Source organism: Malus sylvestris, chromosome 15, assembly GCF_916048215.2.
Source record: "Malus sylvestris chromosome 15, drMalSylv7.2, whole genome shotgun sequence".
Taxonomy (NCBI): Eukaryota; Viridiplantae; Streptophyta; class Magnoliopsida; order Rosales; family Rosaceae; genus Malus; species Malus sylvestris.
The window spans coordinates 37,913,844-37,919,843 of record NC_062274.1 but is presented as its reverse complement, the minus strand read 5'-3'; positions in this window follow the sequence as shown (position 1 = coordinate 37,919,843).

Here is a 6,000-nt window from a genome sequence, read left to right as displayed (position 1 = left end):
CAGGACAAGAATTCAAAGTGAATGGACATCGGTTAAAGCCCTACTATGAGAATTTCGAGGAGCATGTTATGGATGATGTACCCCTCCAGGCCATGGGTACTAGTGAAGCTTAACATGGCGGATTCATCCGGCTGGAAGACGTTAAAGCAAGCGCTTCTTGGGAGGCAACCCATGCATTCAACAAGGAGAAGATGGAACTTTCACTCCAAACCCAGATTTGCGTTCTTAAACTTTTCCCTTTGCTGTTTTATTTTTCCATGCTTAGTTTGTTGTTTGTTTGTTTGCTTTTGTGTGAGTTTATGATTGAAACATTGAGGACAATGTTTGATTTAAGTGTAGGGGTAAACAAGTGTTTTTATGCAATTTCGTGGGTTTTATTCACCTATCACTTACAATGTTGTTTCTCACTGTTTTTAGGTGTTTTTAGTGCATTTCGAGCTGTTTTGGTGTATTTTGAAGTAAAAATCCAAAAATTTGAAAAAAAATCTGGAAAAATTGTTTTGAAAACCCAAAAAGAGTTATTTTTGAGTTATTTTTGTGTTTGTTTGTGTCTTAGGGTACCTTCCAACACAATGATGAGGATTTGGTTTTTAAGTACATGACTGTTAAAGAAAGTTACAAACATTGATGGAAGTTTGATATGCTCTTTGGTTTATGCTTGGTTGTAGTTATAGTTTACGAATTCACATGTAATCACAAAGGATAAAATCAGTTTTTGTAACATGCTTAAAGGAAGAAACTCAAACAAACGCTACATCCCTGAGAGACTTAAGCCTAAATGTTTATTTGGAGAGTTATTAATCTATGCATTCTTGTTTTCTAAAGTCGTTGCATGATCTCATTATTCTTTGCTTGGTTGCTACTTAGAATGTGGTTCATCATTATAGATCCAAATACTAGAACTCATGCCCGTTCCATTCAAAGCATGACATTGATTTGCATAACACATATTCAAGATGAAGTTGGTTAGTGAACCAAAGCCAAATAGCCAAATCCACCCTTGTCATTTGTTTTGTAGGTTTAAACCCTGTTGAGCCTTGTTTAGCCTATTTTCTTTGTTAACCACATCATCTCTACCTAGCCTAGAATAGGACCATTCATACCTTGTTCTTGAAGTATAGTGGAGCATAACTTGGAAGGAATTCCCTTTGAGTGACATTATTGCAGAAAACAAGTGTGGGGGAAGAATGTTTCAAAGTTTGTGTTTGGTGTGCCAAAGACAAGGGCACGGCATAAAAGAAAAAAAAAATTCATGGAAAAAGAAAAAGAAAAGAAAACGTGAGTTGAAAAGAAAGAAAAAGAGTTCTAAATAAGTGAGAATGAACTCACATGTGTTGGTTGTTGAAGAAAGGGTCCAAAAGTTTGAATTTGACCCTAGGTGTTGCATGAATCTTCCCTTGTGTTTAAAAGGTAGATTTCTGCATTGTAAAGTGAATTCTAAGTGCCTAATTCATTACTTTGCTCACTATTGCTTTAAGAACGTTTGTTTACCTTTACCTTTATTTGTTAGCCAACACCCTTACCCCCGTTACAACCCTTGACTTCTATCTTGAGTGTTGTGTGTTTCAATATGTGGAGTTTGGGAATTGGTATGAGCATATGATATCACTGGTTCTCGCTTTTAAGTAGTATCATTCCATTCATGAGATCATATATATACATGCATTAATAATTCCAGAAATTGCTTCTTTGTTGAAAAACATATGTGAGTACTAGTTTTCATGTTTACATCAATCTTCTCACATATACCTAGTGTAGGGTGAGTAGTCAGAAAATCTGAGTGAAAATTAAGTGCATATCTAGTAAGGAATTGAGAGAATTCTCTAAGGCATGTTACTACATCCAAAATGTTGTTTTAATTGATTACATGTGACCTAGTGAATGGTGACTATGATTAAGTATGCTCGAGGGTAAGGATTGCTTAAATCTATGTGAAGTGGTGATCTTTGGCATGTTATGTTTCATTGAAAATCCCTGAGGCAAATGTTGGAAGGTCTAGGTTATGTTTTGTTTATTTAGTTTTGCTCGAAGACTAGCAAAAGCTAAGTGTGGGGGAATTTGATAGGAGCATATTTATGCGACTTAGTTAGCTTGTTCTTGTGCATTTATGTTGTTATTTCTTAGTTAAATTAGTATTTCAAGTCATTTTCGTGTGTTTGTAGGACCAGAGGGCTAAAGTATCAAGAAAGTGCATTTTGGAGCTTTTTGGAGCAGTTTTGGGCATGGAATGAATATCATATGCTTGGAGCAAGGGAGATAGACGAAATTGAAGACCTAAAGATGCTAGGATTCCTAATTGAAGAAGGATTCCTACAAGAAGAATGAATGTTAAGCCAAGATTTCCTACTTTGGTTTAATCTTTCCTAATCCTAAAAGTCCCTAAGTTCCAGCAACAAAGAAGACTCCTAATCATATTAAGACACTAAATAAGAACTTCTAGAAGTCCTAAGTCCTATGCCGCACCTCTCATTTCCCTTTCTCTTCCTTGCCGTGCAAGGGAGAGCCTCCTTAGGCATTTTCTTTTTCTTGCCGCACAAGGGATCCTCTCCTTGCCTAAATTCTGCACCAAATCACATTCCCTTTCTTTCCTAAACATCCAGCCGCACCTCCTTTACCTTTTCTTAGGATTTTGACTTTAATTCCTATTTCCCTTTATGTTTTGATTTAAATTTCTGTTACCTAAATTATTTTCCTAGCCTTAAATCCCCAAAAGTCTTTAAATAAACATCCTTAGCCGCACACAAGCAGGGGGCTAACCATTCCATACACCATCAGAAACCATCTCCATACACCCTTGTCGCAACCTTCCATTCATCCACTCACCACCATACATACTTTCATCCATTCTTCCATACAAACAACCCTTCAAACCATCACCAACACCTTATGCCATAGCAAAGGAAGGGAAGGAAAGTGCCTGGACGTGCTTGCTGTTCACTTTGGATCATTTGAGCGTTTAGGTGTTTTCTTTCTTTTGTTTCCAATGTATAAATCTGTTTATCTTTGTATTGCGATTATGAGGAACTAAGCCCTTCTTTGCTAGGGGGCTATTCAATACCATGATTAGACTTGCATTATGAATTGATTACCTTCAGTTGTTATTTCATAAGTTGTGAATTCAATTTGCTTTACCGTTTGATTAATAACTTATTTTTGTATGTTTATTAAGAGTGCACGCTTAGTTTTCATGCAGGGATTTGAAGCTAAAATATAAGGGAGTTTCACCTAATAGTTACAAACTTATATTCACAAGTAGTGGAGGTCGCTTATAAATGATCGCATTAAGTGAATTCTTGGCAAGAGTATCATGCTCATCATAGTTACGAATGCCTCGTCAATGCTTATAGTTTTCATGAAGCTTAATGATCTTTGATTGTACCTTTATTGTGCTTTTCACGTAGGGGACTTTTAGAGAATGTTTTGAATTGTTGTATGTGCTTTCTCATCCAATTCAATAACTTAAGGAGAACTTGAAGGTTAAAAAAGTGTTGTCACGGTTAACCTGGGGTATTGAGTTTCATGGTCTATTGAAAGAAACAATTGGAAATCAATTTGAATGTAAGTGTATCATGTGTGAAGAAGAATCCTCTAGCTAGCCCATCATTTATCTAATTCAACCAATTTCGTGCAAATCTATCTAGTTCTAGTTCTTGCTTTGTTTTACTTTATTTTCGTCCAAAACCAATTCCCCCTTTACTTTAGAGTGTCTAATTAGTTAGAATCTATTTAGTTTGTGTTTTTAAGTGTTTTGAGTCAAGTTAAAACCAATTTTCGTCCAAAGTCATTCCTAGTGTCTAGTTTGAATCTATTTAGTTGTTTTAAGCTGTTTTGAGTTATTCTAGTTAGTTTTGAGTCTTTTCAGTTTGTTTTGAGTTTTTTGAGTCTAGTTAAGTGTTTTTAGCCTAGTTTTATATATTTGAGTCAATTTAGAGTGTTTTAGCAATCCCTCCTAATCCCCGGTTTAAGAACGATCCCTACTTACTTATATACTACAATTGTCAAAAGAAGGTTTAATTTGTGTGTTAAGTTAATTTTCGCATCAATATGCACCATTATCCAAGATCTTAGAGTCCATCTAGTAATAAGTACTAACATAACTACAGAATGAAAAAATACAAAAATTTCTATCTCAAATTGTTTGCTGATCTTAGAAACAAAATCCATGCAACTGAACCTAACTAATACATAGCTCGACTGAGCCAAAGATTTCAATTTACTGGACACAAAAGCAAAAAGTCACTGAATTTTATTAAGATTTATTTTCCTACGTTTTCTCGGCTACCAAACAATGGAACCCATATTTGCTCCTCACCACCTAGCATTCTATAACTTTGATCCAGATTTTGGGAAAACAATATACAGGAAAATACATTATCTTCATAGGTAAGAAGCAAATTGGAACAATGGAATTAGCAAAAAGCAAAGCCCCAGCTCAAAACTCAAATTTTTTCTAAATCTCAACCTAGATATGAACATTTCAGCTGAAACATAAACCCTAGACAGGATCAGAATAGATAAGTTTTATTTTCATGTAATCCATCTCCTACCTCCAAGGTGGTCACAATTTTTTTAATTTCTTCCTTCAACGTACTTAAATAGTGGCTTATTCGTTCCTTTACAATCCTCCATATACCAAATGAGGGCTTGGTATTTTTTAATATCACTCACACACTAACCCTTGAGTTTAACCGAAGTTACTTTTTGAAATGATAAAAAAGAAGCAAACAAAAATGCAGGAGAATATTGCTTGAAAATAATTGCTCTCATTATTTATCTTTTCATAGTTATGTTGTATGGATTGTGGACAATGGCCTTACCTATTTCTGCTTTCTGTGTGTAGGACGACGATGCAAAAGTGAAGAGAGCATTCCAGACTCTTTTAACTTTTGTACGGAATGTTGCCAAAAATCCTAATGAGGATAAATTTAGAAAGATACGACTCACTAACCCATCTTTCCAAGTAGAACAACTTATCTTGCACAGAAACAGCTTGCTTTTAAGTCCAATCTTTCCTTACAGATTTTTGTTCTCTTTCACCTTCCTTGTTAAAGTTTGCGTATACCGTAGTCATCAGACTATTAACTATTAAGTTATATTATATGAACATTTCAGCTGAAACCTAAACCCTAGACAGGCACAAATGTTCAATTCTTATAGATAATTACATAAATTTAAAGAACGACAAACCCAACAAAACAAAGTCCTAACATATCCAAAATTAGCAAGAGAAACACAAACCCAAAAGCAAATCAGCCTCTCACACTAAGCAAACATGGCAGCAGCCATGGACGCCTATGGCCATTTCATCTAAAGAGGCCATGATGGACGACGGAATAACCAAAAATGCCAAAGAAAGCGCAGATTCCAAACAAACCCAAATCGAAATGAACTCTATAAATTGAAAATCCGAATTGAAAATTCAAATTTTGGGAGCTCTGAGATTTTACCTAAATAGCTCGGATGGGGAAAAGTTGAGAACTTTGTACTGCTACAGCTAGGTTCGAGTGAGTTAAAAAAAAAAAAAACTAATGAAAATGGCTTGAAAACTTTGAGTTTTAATGATAAGGATAAAATAAAGGGTAAAGTGAATAGTACCAAGTTTGACTTTTTAGTGTAAAAATGTGGTTTTTCGTTAAAGTGAACAGTACCGTGGACTTTTCGTTAAAACTCCCTTAAAAAAAAAGAAACCAAATCTCCTATGCATCCTCGGTCCATCTGGGTTTGTAATGGATTAGAAAATAAATGTTTTTCTTCTAACGACCCTAAACCGAACCAAATAAAATTATAGAAAATTAAACATAAAAAAGAAAACCCAAAATTCCATTGATCCAAATAAGAAAGGAAAATATAATCAAACAAAAGTGGAACCACAAAGAGCATACCCAAACCAATAGTGGCGTTCCAACCCTTGCAATTTCACAAACTTCTCAGTGGAGGAAGGGAAACACATAATACGCCTTAGCCCACAAATTCTGAACAAAACACCACAACTCACCACAA